Genomic DNA, 13,426 nt, shown 5'->3' with positions numbered 1-13,426 from the left:
TGCTATAAAATCCTTTTTGCTAGTACACAAGAGCAGAATAAATTCCCCCTCAGTAATTCTACTTAACTTCCTCTGCAGGGAACAGGATTTGCAGCTAGGACAGTAAAATGAAGAAATGAATTCAGACGCACAAGATACAATAATAAAAATTAGAATGTATAATTTAGCACTTATAAAAGCCCAGCAGCACAGGCTTAGTGCCTGAGGGAATCGTCTTCAGAGGAAACCTCCAGCATAAAGATTTCAAGGTTTGCCTACAAACATCCACATTTACCTGATCCTTGATCTGGTGCTGGTCCAATTTTGAGTGGGAAATTGGATGAGGGAACAGCAAGAGGCCTCTGCTAACCAGCATTGCCACAAATGTGCAACTGAGTCCTGATACCTCAGTAGCACATCCTAATTCCAGTAGGCAGCTCCAAGGTTATCACTGGCACATGGTGCTTTGAAAACACCTGAAAAGCAAAATTCTGGGGGTGTTTCCACTAGATTCTTCATTTTCTGTCTTATAAGGAGAAATAAATCTTTATTTGCCAGAGTGGCATGAAAGTGCTGTTCCACCATCCCAGGTAGGTGCTGGGGCACTGAAAGTGCAAATTCTGGCCTTTGTAAAAGGTCACATCCACATTACCACAGCTGTATTTTCCCTGGTATTTGTGCACAGCAATCACCCAGCCCTGCATAGCACTTTTCCATCCTTAGCTGCCTGACTCCTTTAGCAAACAAAATCAATTCATTTCTTGTCATTTAAAAGGTGGAGAAATGGAAGCAGGGCAGGCCCAGTGTGGCCAAGGTCACCCAGCAAACACAGCAAAGGATCACTGTGAGACTGCCTGGGAGGAACAAGGACATTTGTGAGAGCCACAAACCAGCCCTTGCAGCATCAAGTGCTGCAGACAGGGGCTGGACAGCTGTGTGCTCAGATCTGCTCCAAGCAAAGCTGAGGGGTTGGATATTTCTCCCCTCCAGGGACTCATGGTGCATTAGCAGGGCTGGCTGCTTCACAGGGGGGTGACACTGTAAATGCTCAGCACAGCCACCAAAAAAGCAAAAAAATCTTCTCTCAAATAGCTCAAATGGTGCTTTGTCCAGTGCTGGCTAAGCCCCAGCTGTTCAGATCCATGAATGATGGATAAGACACAAAACTAAGGTCATATTTTCTATGGGCCACTCTGGCTCCTGTAGAGAGGAACTTGCACACTTCCACCTTCAGCAGTGAGAAGAGGTACAGGAAATATTCTGAAATTAAATTTGGGATAAAAAACCACCTGCACTTCCATAGAAGAAAGTGTGCACACCACCAAAATGGTTTAAAAGCAGGAATATAATAAATAGCATGAACTGTAATACATAGTCAAGGCAACAACAAAAAAAAGCCACGGCTGGAAAGAACTGGCAATTCTTCCTACTTCAAAATAGACTGAATAAAACCCCAAGCATCTTAATAAAGCCCTGCTTTGAGAGTGAAAGCCAAGCTTCCACCAAGAGCTAGCAATTCATTTTGTCAATACTCAATACAGAGCTGAAGTTTAAACAAATATCCATAAGCATGGGCCAGTTCCATCTAGTGGCATGAATAAGAAGTTTATTCATGTTTATAGCACCAGCCCGCCAAGAATGTGAAGTAACAAGATCAAAGCCACCCTGGGGTCTTGCCCTACATAAACAATAATAAAAAAGCAAGGAAGACAGATGGAAAGAAGCTATTCCACACTACCTCAGTGATTTCAGAGCCTATTTATAGGCAAAGAATAAGGCTACCTGTAAGCAGGCTCTAACATGCCCATCAGCTTTCCTGCAATGCAGTCAAGGACAGGAAACTCGAGTTGTTTTAACAGCAAAGCAGTCAGGTAAACACTTTCCAAACATTTTCATTTTTCTTCTTTTAATAAAAGGCTCCCATCTGCATCACAGCACATCAAGCTGGATTTGGGACTTGAATCCCTACAGCAGTATCCAGGTGACACAAAATTCTCATCATGACTTCTAAGACACCCACTGACTGCAGGGAGGAACCACCACACTGAAAACATGGTCCCACCCAATTTCACCTCTGTATTACTCCATAACTCAGTCACAGAATATCCTGAGTTGAAGGGACCCACAAGGATCAGAGCCCAGCTCCTGGCCCTGCACAGACACCCCAACAATCCCACCTGTGCCTGAGAGCATTGTCCAAACCCTCCTGGAGCTGTGGCAGCCTTGGGGCTGGGACCACTCCCTGGGGAGCCTGGGCAGTGCCCAGCACCCTCTGAGCCAGCACACCCCAGCTGTCTCACTGTGCAGACAATAAAATCCTCCCCATGATGGTTCTTCCTACAGTGAATTCAGAGAACACATTACCAGAACAGCTATTGGGAAAAGCAGAGCCCACCAGGGACTTGGGTTGAGCAGTTCTCTGAAGTGACAAGACCTCAGACTGACAGCTGAGGTCACAGGGACTTCCTGGACAAGCTCCTCAAACATGCAAAAATGTCATCCACCAAACCACTGCTTCCAACCACCACTGTGAGGTAAGGGATCAGCTGCTACGAGGTGAAGCAGGTCTCAGGAGCACACAGAATGCTTACACAAGGATTTCCAAAACCCATTCAAAATCCTTTTAAACACCACATGACATATTTTTAGCTTAACCTAAAATTAGCCACCATTGGTGCTGTGCATATATTTAATCTCCTGATAGATGAAGGCGTTTCTGGACTGCAGTAACTGGAGCAGAACTCAAATCTGCTCCCTCCACCCCACATTTGTGCTGTGATGAGCATCTTCAGATGGTGCTGGAATTCAAACTGACAGTCAAGGGGAGAGCCCCCCTTCTCAACACAGTGTAATGTATTTTTCCCCCCTCATTTACAGCATTTGAGATCTTGAACTCCCACATACCCAAGATGGGACTGGGCTCAAAGTGCTCTTGTCTGGCTGCAGCTCAAGGCAACAGGACTAGACAGAAAGCAGGGGAGGTAGGAACTGAGATCCCAAATGAACAGGGGGGAGGGAAAAAAAAAGAGCAACTTGAAAGAGATGTCAGCAACATCAAATCACTGTGTTTTAGCCTCTCCCCCTCACAGAACACCACTGTGGCTCACCTACACTGACAGAGGAGCATCAACTCCTACTTTGTGCCTGCGGGCAGCAAACGTGTCTGCTGGTAGCCTGCGAGCAAGGTGAATTTCTGGCTTATTTCAAGCTGCTAAAACAAGCTACTTAAATAATGCAGGGCTTGTGACAACCACCAAAATGAAAAGCTAAAAATTCAGTCTTTAAAAATAAAAAAAAAAATAAAAGAAAGCACAACAGAAGGGAAATAAACCAGCCTGACTTACTGTCAAACATTTCACCAAAACATTTCAAAGGGTTCACCATTTGCTGGGGGCTGCTCCTTGTAACAGGCACTGAGCAAAAGCAGGGAGAGTTTAACAGTGGTTGATCGTGTTAAGCAGCATCATCCCAACTGAAAATGAGAAATCCCCTGATCACAAGCCCAACAAGAACTGCTGGGCACAAACAAATCCTATTTGCTATGCACAGGGCAGCTACTGCCACTGCCTCACACCCTGCAAAGGGACAGAGCCAGAGGGCAACACGTGGGGCTGCAGCAGGGCCTCTGCCAGCAGGTCTGCTCAGTTCCAAGCCTGGGAAAAGTGGAAAAAGCATTGATTCCAGCCCAAAAGCCTTACCCTGGCCTCTGAGGGCAGGAGGGTGTGGGCAGAGGCTCACAGGAAACACCCCCTGGTTTCCAGCAGCACAATCTGCTACAGGTGTTGGCCAAAGGCTCCTCTCAGGAGCCACACCAGGGGTAGACACAGGACAAGAGCATCCACACAGCTCTGCCACCAATTTTTGGACCCATAGCATGTGCTGAAGAGAAACAACAAACCTGAAATCATTTAATAACAGAACTGGCTGGTGAGTTATGAAGTATTCCCCAAGTGTTTCCCACATTAGCAGCTGGCTTGGCTTACCACAGGATTTGAAACACATACACTCTGAGAAGGGGAAGACAAGATTCCTGAGGTGTGAGAAAAATCAAGGAACAGAAACTGAAATGAACAATAAAAAGAGCCAGGTGAAATTTCTAGGGCAGAAAGCCACAGAACTTGTTTAACCACACCAAAATATATTATATAACACAAGAAGTATTTTGTGGCAAGTAAATGAAACCTGAATGCTCACCTCCTCCCAACACACACAGCTCAGTATCCCAGCAGAGCAGCCACTGTTTCCAAAACCACACCAGCCTGGACCTGGCTCCAGCAGCTCCAGGACAGGTCATGAATGAAGATGGAAATGAGGAATGACTCTGGCAGCAATCACAGCTTCCAGTTACTCCCCAAAAGCTCCCAGCTCCTCACCCTCCCCTACCCAAGGAGGAAAGCACTGAAGGGAGTGATGCCCTCTCCTCCCAGGCTCACCACTGGGAACTGCAGGGTCAGGAGTGGGACCAAGAGCACACCAGGAGAGGCTGCAGATGAACACAGGACAGGCTACACCTGTGCCACTGCTCCAGGCTAATGGAAATTGCTTACTCAGGGGCAATCAAGAGAGCAGATATTTAGGGATTACTTGGTTTCAAATCCCCAACGAGATTTTTTTCCCCCATTTTCTAAGCCCACTCAGGACTTACAGGAAATATCTTGGCTGTTTGTACATCACAAGACTTCTCATCAACCTTACTTGCAGTTCACTTCATCAAGGTCACAGTATCATAATTATTAATCATAATTGTTTGAAGTACCAATCACCATTTTTATCCGAAACACAAAGTACAAGAGGAAGGAAATGCACCCAGTTTTACCTAATTCACTAACAGCTGGCCACATACACTGGCACCAGTTTTCCTCCCCAAACCTGCAAAATATTTGCATTTCCCTAGCAAAATATCTGCTCTGTGAGCTACTCTCTAAAATGTAGGACTGTTTTGAAACTGCTGCATTCATTTTCCAAAACTGGGCAACACAAATGAAAGTTTCCCATTCCTTTGAGCTACTCCCTGGTGATTGGCATCAAGGTCAACTTGTGGACACTTCAGTGCCTTCCCAGGACTCCCATCAGTTCCTCTGGCAGATAACAGAGCTCCATCATCCCATCTCCCTGAGCAGCTCCTCCTTCTGATGCATGCAAAAACCCACTCTCTGCACAACAGGTAGAAACCTTTCTGTCATTCCCCCTCCCACCAAAAGAATCCTGAAAAAAAAATTAAATCTACAAATTCTGATTGTAAAGGAGAGTTAATGCCTTTACCTTGAGCAGCTCATTTTGAGAGTGAAGTGAAAAATCAAGGTTCTGAGGGAGAAGGAAGTGTTCCTGGAGTAAGTTCCTGTAAAGGACTGTACTCTGCCTGCCTCAGACTTCTGGCATGTGCAAGATCATCCAGGGTAATCCCTAAATCCAAAACCTCCCTCCCACATCACAAACACAGGTGCCAGCCTGGCATTTCACACTGATGCAACAATTCAGACACAGCAGCCCAGCACTTGGCTACAGACCTGCACACAAACCCAGCCTTGCTCTGCTCACAGCCTGGCTCCCAAACCAGCATTCAGAAGAACTCACTTGTTCTCATTTTGTGCTGTAAGGGTGGGGATGAATGGAAGAGCATGTGAAACCATGTGATTTGCAGTTCTGCTGTTTCCAGAGTGAGTTTTACTTCCAGTTTCCTTTCCCCAAACTCCCAGCCAGGGGCTGCTTTGATCAGCACCAAGATTCAGTCACCTGTGGGTTTAAAGAGCTGGAGCCACAAAGCCCCAGGTGCTGCACACACCTGCCACAGCTCCACACAGCATTAATTGCAGCTGCCTTCTCTTCTCCATAAACCCAGCAGCCACGTGGAAGAGAGCAGCACAAATGCCCTGTGAGCCCCAGGATATACAGCAGAGTGCTCCTCTCTTACTTGTACTTCACAGATCCCTCCAGGAGAAAGGACAGAGCATTTCCTCTCCAAATCCTCAGTAGTTTTCCTACCTTTTTTCTTTTCTTTTTTAAGGCATCCTGAATGCCACTTTAAAGAGCTTAACAGAACAAAGAAATCCAAGTGCAACCTTTTAAGTAGTTATTTAACAAGCTGGATGAATGTCTTCAGGAGCATTCAGGTTCCCATCCTAGCTCTGTTTTCACTGCAGAGGAAGCAGAAATAAAGGATTTAAGATTGCTGGGACAGGCAGTGGCACTGACATTCTCACTGATGAGCAACCAGGAGCCTGCTCAGCTCACAGCCCTGTGTGCAGGGGTACTGAGAGCAGGGAGAACCAGGCTGCACACAACCAGCAAACTGCTGTCAAAGGCAGCAGAGAGGGACAAGTAGACCAAAACCAAAAGGGCTGGAAAGCACAGAGTTAGGTTCAGCTCCAGAGGCAGCCAGAGGACTTGAAAACCACAAGGAACTGACAGGCTCTGATGGCATCCTGGATCCCACTCAGGAAACCACCCAAGCTGCACTGGGAAGCTGTGCTCCAGAAAAAATTACAAGCATAATGCACCACCAATAAAAAAATGTGGAAGGGGGTATTTTTGTATTTAATTTTATTTTAAATGTGACCTGAACTTATCACAAAAAACTTTGCTTTCAAGCACAGCACACCTCATCTCGTTCTCAAAGCTGCTGACAACACAAAAGCTGAGACTTGACCTTGAGGTGGCACACGGGGAAAAAAATCTGAGTTACTGCAGCAGCCCACCTGGGCAAAAAGAAGGTCCCTGTCAATCTGCACAGCATTTTCAGAACTATTGACTTAAAAGCCTGCCACCAGCCCTTCCAGGTGTCAAACATCCAGAGTGAGGGACTTCCACAAAGAATGATTCACAGGTCACATATTCTGGTTACAACAGCTGTGCCCTTTTTTAGGGCCACATTAAGCACCTGCACTTGCCACAGCTCCAAAGGTCAGCAGCCAGAGGCTGTGGCTTCATGCTCAGAAGGGTTTCACCTCAATACCTGTTAAGGGTACTCATGTTCCCACACCACAGCTTGTTTCCTCCCCTCACACTGTGCTCCTCCAGCACTTCTTACAGCTTTGAGAGGATTTGCCCTGGAAAACTTTTTGGTAGGATTCAGATCAGACACCCTCCACACATGGTGGAATTGGGAGAACAGAATTAAGGTGGTAAAATAAAATGCAAGAAGGAGGAAGATCTCAAACTACAGCTTAAGCTGATACAGCCACAGCCCATCCCTACCACTCAAATTACATGTGCTCCTCCTGCAAGGTCAGGCACTTTCAAAGATGCTTTTACACAATCAATTAAGGGTTTAAATATACACAGAAGCCAGTTTAGAGCCAGACTGGGCCAACAGGCCAAGCTCACAGTGATAAGTCTTAAATGGCCTTACCTACTCAGAGTAAAATACCAACAGAAACCCTGTAAGACAGGTGCCAACACCTGAGCAACACATCCTCTGCACCAATTTCTGCTGGAAAGAGTAAAAAATAAGCTGCCTCTTGCACCCAACAACTGTTGCAGGAGGAGCATTGTCACAGAAGAACTGAACTACCTCCTTACTGCTCCAGCACCACAGATGAGCACTTGTCAAAAGATCTGAGACAGGCAGCACAGCCTTTGTAAAAGTGGGTTTGGTTTTGTTTACAGCCACGTGTAGCCTTGCAGCCAATTCCAGCCCAGCTCCCAGCAGTGAAAAGCCAGGGCAGCCCTCCAGGCTCAGGACAGTTGTCCAGCCTGACTTCACCCACATCACGTGGCAGTGGCCACTGTGGAGTTAAAATAGCACAAAAGCAAAGAGGCTGCATTTGAGGTAAATATCACTGTATCAGAACAGAAAACAGTGAAATTAGATGGTGGCTGGATTTAGAGATGCTCCACATCCAGCATGAATCTCTTCTGAGACTACTAAAGTTCACAAATGAATGAATGATGAGCTAAAAAGGGAGAAAAGAGGAGCTGCATGTTAACTCTCCAGGTCCACAGTCCTGTAGATTAATGAGACTGTACCACCCATTAATGCCAAGGCAAACCAACATTTCACAGACACAGGACTACAAAACCAAGGGGTTACAGGCTGCACTCAGAGCACTTCAGGACAGACTGAATCTGTGCCCACCCTTGGTCAACACACCTGTGTCCAACACTGGGTGAGTCCTCACAGCAGAACAGAAATTCCCTTCCTGGGTTTGCACTACCAGACAGATTATTTAACTAGCTGGGCTGGAGTGACAGTAAAAAAGCCACAAATCACTAAATAAACACAACACATTGAGCTGAAAGCACTCTCCAGACACTGTGTCCAAGGCAGAGGTGCTTCCAGCCTGTGAGCTGCTCTGTGCCAGTCCTGGCAGATCCAAGGGCACCTCCCAGTTGATACACAGTGAAGCTCCAGTACAAAAGGATTCTGCTTTAACAATCCACAAGGAACTATTTACATTAGCCAAGTTACTGCTCCCAGCTCTTGCTCATCCGTAGCTGGAAATCCCAGCAGCACAGGAGGCATTAAATGCCCTACCCTGCTGCTTTCCTGAAAGGAAAGAAAGAGCTGCTTTTCCTGCCTCCCCATTATGCTGCTGCTGTCATCTCCCTCAATTGCATTTCAGCACATGACAGCAGAGCAGGGAGAGGAGGAAAGTCCTCAGCAGCAGCGTGGCTGTGCTGCAGGCAGCTTGTCAGCACTGCTGTCCCTTCCCTCTGCCAACCCCCTGAAATGTGTTTGCCCAACAGAGCTTGTACTTGCCAGGGGTACAGGGGCCAGTGCTCCTTCCAAGACTGGCCTTCAAGCAGAAATGATCTGCAAGATGCATCAGGGAGAGGTTTTCCTTCCCATCCATCACACAAAAACACATCATATCTCTGGAATGGGATTTGGAAGTGGAAGTGTAAATCTGTTCCTCACTCTGGTTTTGCAAGGGCTGCAAAAAGCCAGAGGCTGCCTGCTTTCCTCCAAAGAATACCAGGAGCAGTGCCCACAGCTTGGTAAGAGCATGTCAGTCTGGATAAAGCAGTACAGAGGCCCTGTGCAAGGAGTGCTTTGGACAAAACATATTCCTTGAGGCCATTTTTCATTCTTATATTCACCCACAAAGAGATTCCAGCCAGTGCAGATCCCAACCACCTTGTGCTGCAGAGCAGCATCACGTGGTGCCTCTACAGATCCCATCCAAATGTTCCTCTGAATAATGCAAACAGCAGCTTGGCCTCCTTGCAGGGGAGAGCAGGCTGAGGGAGTAACACCACTGAAAACATTTCAGGCCACCCTGCCACCCACAAGCACTCCCAGTTTTATTTCAGCTCATCAACTTCGCTTCTCATTACAAGGGGCAACCACAGCCTCCAAAACTCATCCTGGGAGCAGCTGGGCACCACCAGCAGCAGCACAGGAGTGGGGCACCCTAAAGCCAGAGAGGAATCCACATGTTTAATTTAAATTCCTCTGACCTGGGTCAGGAACACTGTGAGGTGACAGCGTGGCTCGGGGTAGCAGCTGCCCCACAGTGAAATCCTCCCCTAAAGCCCAATGGTTTTTCCACTTAATCAGGCACTGACAGTTCCCCCTATGAACACAGGCAGGGAACCACAGCAGGGCGGGTAATTAGGAGAGAGGTGTCATTCAGAAGGAATATCACTTCCCTTTCTCAGGAGTTAAGCTTTCTCAAGGATTGTTATGAATTTAGAACCATTGCAAGGCCTTAAGCACTGACCCAGAGGAAAAACATCACTCCCGAGATAGTCCAAAATAAACTTGAAATTCTATAGAAGTGACACAAAGGTTGGTGAGAATGAGATTATCCCAGCTCAGTGAGACACTCCTTATTATCTCTCATCTTAGTGCTTTGACAAACATAACTTACTCAAGCCACCAGGACACTGCTAAGTGGCTTTTTTCTCCCCTCTTTTCCTGCTTCCTCTGCCTACCCCGCCCCAATTCCCCCATCTCCCACTTCCAGTAACCTCCTTAAAAACAAAACTACTCTGGAATAATGTTGGCCAGCCCATTATTCAGCTCCATTTCAAACAGAGGAACTCCCAGGCTGTACACAAATGACCTTACCTCCTGGGAGACAGCTGCTGTCCCAGGCAGCTGTGTGTTTCACACCTTCTGCTGTATTTAAAAAGGCACCTGTCCCACTGGGAGTAATCCCAGTTACAAGAAGCAGCTCTAAACCCCACCATCACTTCAGTGCACACACAGGCTTTGGAGACTATTAATGTCTCATTTTTAAGCAGTTACAATGATGTCCAAATTCAATAATTTAAAGGGAGTCTTAAAATATCTCCAGATCAAACCCATCTGCAAAAAACAAAAAGAAAACAACTCCAAACTTTCAATGACTGGTGCAGTTCTGACTGTCCCAGAAAGAATGCAGCCAGTGGCAAGCCCCAACACCCAGCACTGCTGGCACTCACACACAGCAAACCACTCACAATGGCTTTAGAAAGATATAAATAAAAATAAGACACCCATTCCAAATTAATGAATGGGAGCTTCTTCCAGCAGGCACTAAACAACACCCGAAGGGCTCCACGTCTCTTGCACTTGGGTTTGTGCTACTCCAGGTTGCTAATCAGCTCCTGGCCCCTGGGAAATGCTTCCTGCCTCTCTCCAGCTGCGCAGGAATTGTGTGTTTGCCCCACCTATCCTTGCCACAGGACTTTGCAGTGATTTGTGTCCAATTTCAAAGCACAAGCCTGAGCAGCAGCAGGAACGCCCACTGCATTCTCAGGCAGACAAAGCACTGGTCTGCCCCGGAATTTGCATTTCCGAGGCAGCTCCTCAACTCCAGGCCAGGCTGCCAGCACCCTGCTGGAATCCAGAATCCTGGAATCCTGCACCTTATCACCAGGAACACCTGCCCCAAGGGCCCTTCTAGGAACTGCTGCTCCTGCCCTCACTGCCTGCAGCCAGTGCAACCAGAAGGAAAACATCCTAGGAAGCAAGAAAAAGAGATGGAAGCAAACCTGTCACCACAGTGCAGCACCTCCAAGCAGGCTGAATGTCTACAGAGCTCCAGGAAATCTGTCTGAGTCCCTTCCCAAGTCTTGGTGTTCCAGGCACAAACTCCTGTCAAGATGATTGTTTATTAGCATGCAGTCACAGCACCAAGACACCCAGCACATGAAATCTATTAACGTGTTTACAATTGCAGAAAGCCTGATGTAAGGCAGTGGAATTTTTGCACAGCATTCATCCTAAAAATTAAAAGCACATATTAAAGCTGTAAATCCCACAGTTCTGGAATTAAAAGCTGTGCCTGGAATCCTCCCAGTCCTAAACAAAGTGGGTGCTACCCCATGGTTTGAGCAGCACAGGCCCTGTACCTGTTCAGGGATGTACCAGAGGCTGCTCAAGGTTTGGATCTGCAGAGTGATGGGTCTCAGATTTCCTGCCTCACCTTCCAAACAGGCTGCTGGAGGAAAAACCCTCATGCCATCCTCTCTGAAAGCAGGAGAGGCCATGTTAGCTGAGCCTGCAAAGGCCAGTCTGAATGCCTGACAGGGGACACCTGCCTTTCCCTCCACTGCTACACTGGAAATCTGCAAGAGCTCCAAAGTGCATCAGGTGGGAGAGCAGAAATTGTTAAAAAAGAGGAATCAACCTCCACAGAGACAGAACAGAGAAGCAGAGATCTGCCCACAGGTCTTTGGCTGTGCCTCTCAGCCACCAAGGCACCTTCCAGAACTGCTGCCTGTTCCACAGGGAAAGAAAGACAAATGGGAATACTCTGAAAAGCTCATGGACATCAAGCTTTAGTCCCTCAGCACCATGCCTGGATTATGGAAATAAAAGTGCACAGCAGCAATGTCAGCTCCTCTCTTTCAAAGCATCAGAGGTCGCAGGACAGTGACCAAACCGTAAGAAACTGAACAGAAACATCAACAGCTAAACTTATTTGTGTGAAAACTGTTACAGGCATCTGTCAGTAAGAGTCTAAAGTAAAGTGTTGGAGGACAGTCAAAGACAACACTCCAGGTCATAAAGCACAGGTGAGATGAAAGGAAAAGCTCCCCGGGCTGGGCTGGCAGGTGCAAGCAGCTGTTACCCACCCGGGGTTCCAGCCAGCACAGCTGCAAAGCCGGGGATCCATGGGATGACTCTTTAAGCCAATTTACATTTTGCCCACCCCAAAGCACTGCCCCGGGCCAGCTCACACTCCTCTCTTCACACACACATGCCTGAGCTCCCCACAGCTCAGCCTTGGGTGGGATCCCAACCTGCCTGCAGCCATCTGGGGGAACAAGGTCAGCTCCAGGGGCAGAAAAGCTCATTCCATAAACGCAGTGTACATTAACACTCCCAGGCTGTGCTCCACCACGGCTGGCTGGCACTTGGATCAATAGAGAAGGGAAAGAAGAGGAGGAAGAGGAGTATCTCTTACACTGATCCCTCAGCTCCGAGGACAGCTGTGTTTGGGGTTTCTTTCCTGCAGCAGCTCCCACAGCAGATACCTGAAATGTCGAGACGTCCCAACAGCACCGAGTGCTCCCACACTGAACAGGGGTCAGAAGAGAAAAATCTTTTACCTTCCTCTGCCCACCAGCTCCGGCTTATCCCCAACACCAAACCCGGGCCCGGGGTACCGGCACAGCCGTGAGGAGCCCCGGGAGCAGCGCCTGTCCCGGGTGTCCCTCGGGGCTGCGGGGGACACGGGGGCGGTGAAGGGACCCCCTGACCCTGGGAAGGGGGAGAAGGGAGCGGCCCAGGGGGGATGGAGGGCGGAGGGAAAGGACCCAGCCCTGAGGGGAGCCGGAGGGGGCGGCGGTGTCCCCGATCCTGAGGGACAGCGAGGAAGGACTCGGCCCTAAATGAACGTGGAGGGGAACGGGAGGACGGACACGGGGACGGCGACGCGGGGGACCCGTCCCTGAAGGGAAGCGCTATGCGGGAACGACCCGTCCCTGACGGGAAGAGAGGGGAAGGACCGGCCCTGAAGGGACGCGGGGGAAGAGGAACGGACAGAACGGACACCGGGCCCTGAGGGGACGCGGGGAGAGGAGGGAGAACGACCCGTCCCTGAGGACAGGCCCAGCCGGGAGCAGCGCCCGACCCCGCGGCGAGGGGTCCGGCGAGGCCCAGGGACGCCCCGTGGGGCGGCAGGTCTGTCCCGGCACTCACCGGCTCCGCGGGACAGAGGGGTCACCCCGGCACTGAGCGGCCCCGGCGCCCCTCCGGCCCCGCTTCATTTAACCGCCGCTCCCGCCGCTTCCGCCCGGCCCGCGCCACGTGACCGCGCCGCCCCGCACCATAGAGACACGGCCAGGGAGGGCCAGAGCGGCGCGCGGGGACGGGCGGCGCGAGCGGGCCCGGCCCGGCCAACCTACCATAGAGACACGGGGGGCGGGCGGGCAGCGGCGCGGGACGCCCCCTGCCGGGCGGGCGGTGCTCCCGGGGGAGGGGGCGGGGCCGGGGGGCGGGGCCAGGGCCGCACGTGCGTGAGGGACGGGGCCGGGGCGACAGAACGGAACTTTTTGGGGGGCTCGGGGTCGC

At 49.4% G+C, this 13,426-nt stretch overlaps 1 protein-coding gene across 3 annotated transcripts in view; it reads right to left on the bottom strand.

Moving 5' to 3' along the window:
• Positions 1–13,127, bottom strand: part of RNF216 (ring finger protein 216) — a 76,007-nt gene extending 62,880 nt beyond the window's left edge. Inside the window, exons 1-3 of one of the 3 annotated variants that reach the window (XM_058035806.1) lie at positions 13,055–13,127; positions 12,318–12,429; positions 10,900–11,002 (exon numbers count right to left, since the gene is read on the bottom strand). The gene's annotated coding sequence lies outside the window, so the exon portion shown is untranslated. The remainder of the gene's footprint in view (positions 1–10,899; positions 11,003–12,317; positions 12,430–13,054) is intronic. The other 2 variants (XM_058035808.1, XM_058035807.1) reach the window with 2 other exon arrangements.
• Positions 13,128–13,426: the final 299 nt, after the last annotated feature.

Source organism: Melospiza georgiana, chromosome 16 (genome assembly GCF_028018845.1).
Source record: "Melospiza georgiana isolate bMelGeo1 chromosome 16, bMelGeo1.pri, whole genome shotgun sequence".
Lineage (NCBI taxonomy): Eukaryota > Metazoa > Chordata > Aves > Passeriformes > Passerellidae > Melospiza > Melospiza georgiana.
Note: the sequence above shows the minus strand (reverse complement) of the source record. Positions and strands in the feature narration are given on the sequence as shown.